This window comes from Orycteropus afer, unplaced genomic scaffold (assembly GCF_000298275.1).
Source record: "Orycteropus afer afer isolate SDZICR_OR568_19922 unplaced genomic scaffold, OryAfe1.0 scaffold00517, whole genome shotgun sequence".
NCBI lineage: Eukaryota > Metazoa > Chordata > Mammalia > Tubulidentata > Orycteropodidae > Orycteropus > Orycteropus afer.
Window position 1 is genome coordinate 131286 of NW_006922104.1, and position 2403 is coordinate 133688.

The 2403-nt window shown below is 41.1% G+C and overlaps 1 pseudogene; it reads right to left on the bottom strand.

Moving 5' to 3' along the window:
• Positions 1-1399: 1399 nt before the first annotated feature.
• Positions 1400-2403, bottom strand: part of LOC103209708 — a 3396-nt pseudogene continuing 2392 nt past the window's right edge.

A 2403-nucleotide genomic window follows, 5' to 3' on the forward strand; every position in this document is an offset into this window, starting at 1 on the left:
AGGAGAGCTCTTTGTAGCCAGAAGTTTTGGGTGTTTTTCCTGAGAAGACTGCCCTAGTGCCAGTGCCCATTCAACCAGAAAATTGAGGGGATTATTACAGAGACCTGGAGGGTAATGATACTGAAGTGTTGAGCTTTGGAAAGTTCCTTTTCTTCTTTTGTGCTTAAAAGACCTGTGATTTTTCTTCTTTCCTGCAGGCAATTTTAAGGGTGTTATTGTTGTTAGCTGCCATTAAGTTGGCCCTGACACATGGCAACCCCACGCACAATGGAACTAAATGCTACCCGGTCCTGTGCCATCCTCATGATTGATTGCAGATTGGACTGTTATGATCCATAGGATTTTCATTGGTGGTTTTCAGAAAGAGACTGCCAAGTATGTCTTAGTCTGGAAGCTCCACTGAAATCTGTTCAGCACTATAGCAACACAAAACTCTCCACTAACAGATGGTGATGGTTATGCATGAGTGAGAATTCTACCACTGACCCATCAAAGCACCCGTCAATGGTATTTTTGTTGTTAGGTGCCCTTGAGCTGGTTCCAACTTATAGTGACCTTAAGTACAACAGAACACTGCCCGGTTCCATGCCACCCTCACAATCGCTGCCATGCTTAAGTGCATCATCACAGCCATGTGTCAATCCATCTTTCTGAGGAGCTTCCCCCTTTTCACTGACCTTTCATGTTACCAAGCATGCTGTCTTTTTCCAGGGACTGGTCCCTTCTGACAACATGACCAAAGTATGTGAGAAGAAATCTGGAAATTCTTGCTTCTAAGGAGAATTCTGGCTGTACTTTCCCCAAGACAGATTTTTCTTCCTCTAGCAATCTGTAGTACATTCAATATTCTTTGCCAACAGCACAGTTGAAATGCATCAATTCTTCTTCGGTCTTCCTTATTCATTGTCCAGCTCCCACATATATATGAGGCTACTAAAAATATTATGACTTGGGTCAGGTGCACCTTAGTCTTCAAAGTGACATCTTGGCTTTTCAACACTTTAAAGAGATCTTTTGCAGCAGATTTGCCCAGTGCAATATGTCATTTGATTAATGACTGCTGCTTCCATGTGAGTTGGTTGTGGATCCAAATAAGATGAAATCTTTGACAACTTTAATGTTTTCTGCATTTATCATGATGTTGCTTATTTGTTCAGTTGTGAGGATTTTTTTTTCTCTATGTTGAAGTGTAATCCATACTGAAGACTGTAGTCTTTGATCTTCATCAGTAAGTGCATCAAGTCCTCTTTGCTTTCAGTGAGCAAGGTCGTTTCATCTACATACCACAAGTTGTTAAAGAGTCTTCCTCCAATCCTGATGCTGCATTCTTCTTCATAAAGTCCAGCTTCTTGGTTTATTTCCTCAGCATATAGGTTGAATAAGTATGGTAAAAATATACAATGCTGATGCACACATTTCCTGGCTTTAAGGGTGTAGAGGGCGTGAATTCAGAGTTCCCACTTTGATTTTCATTGTAGTCTGTTCCTTGCACACAGCTTTTAACAAAGATGCTAAAGTAATATTTGAAATTGTTATACAACGAGTTTTCCAAGTAGACAGAAACAGGAATAGAAAGACTACCAGATGCCTCACATGAAAGCACCCTGTTTGAGGTCTCAATATTCAGCTCTCCTCCCTGATGCTCAGAAGATAAAATAATGGGGCTTCCAATTTGGCCTGATGAGATGAAAACCTTTTTACCAGATGTAGTATATGATTCCTTCACCTTAATTTTAGAAGGAGCTAATACTTTCTTTTTAGTCTGCATTGATGTCAGGGACACATGGTGTGATCTGGTTTCCCTGAACAGAGACCTAGTCTGCAGCCAGCCTTTGGGCCAGAGAGTTTTGACTTAGGCATCCAGAAAAACTTTCACGTAGTCCTTCCCAGACTGGGTATTGTTTCTTTCCAGATCTTATCCCTCTAGTTTTACCTTCACCAGCTGATTCCATCATTCCATTGATTTTTTTTTCATAGTCTTCTCCCCTGGTCTTCATCTTTCTGATCTGAACAAATCTGTTTTCTCTACTTTTTGTCTTTCACTTCTTCCAGCATCTTCACAATCTCTGTGTGTGTGTGTGTGTATGTGTGTGTGCCTGGCATTCATCCTTGTACTTGGCCATCTGCCCTGGCATTACCCTAACAATGGCTTCTTTAAGTTTCTTGTAGCTCAAAGCAAGGATTTTTTTTTTTTTTATTGTGATTTGGGTGAAAATTTATAGAGCAAAATTCACTTTCCATACAGCAGTTCACATACACTTTGTCTCATGACATTGACTACAATTTATCCCAATGCAACAGCTCCCCTCCCACTTCCCCTCCATAGTTACCTCTTCCCTGTGTCCATCCCTCTATGCACTCCTGCCCCTGAGCTGTCTCCCTGTGCATAAACAGCCCTTCTTT